The sequence below is a fragment of the Nansenia antarctica genome, assembly GCF_963989245.1.
Source record: "Nansenia antarctica genome assembly, chromosome: 3".
Classification (NCBI taxonomy): Eukaryota; Metazoa; Chordata; class Actinopteri; order Argentiniformes; family Microstomatidae; genus Nansenia; species Nansenia antarctica.
Genome location: NC_137688.1, coordinates 35,567,684 through 35,568,043, shown reverse-complemented (window position 1 = coordinate 35,568,043; position 360 = coordinate 35,567,684).

Sequence of the window (360 nt, the reverse complement as noted above, 5' to 3'; positions counted from 1 at the left end):
ACATGCATACACTTAAATTACTTTCGATAAATAAAAATCACCCTCTATAAAAACAAAATTTCCTTCTATAAATACAACAATTTGTTTTTCAGCAAACACAGCGATAAAGTATCTGTATACAAAATAAATTTAAAAAAGAATTTTAAAACCCATATGAACAATATACAGTGTAACTAAATCTTCTGTTAAACTTCAGTAAATAGGTTAACGTAGTGCATTTTTCATTCACAATTACTAATAATAATCTTTTGTTTTATTCTCAGAGATCTGCAGGCAAATTAGGATCCTAACGATCTCCAAAAGAAGAAGAGAAGGAAGGTGAGTTGGTATGTGATAACTTACAGTACATCCATAAAAATG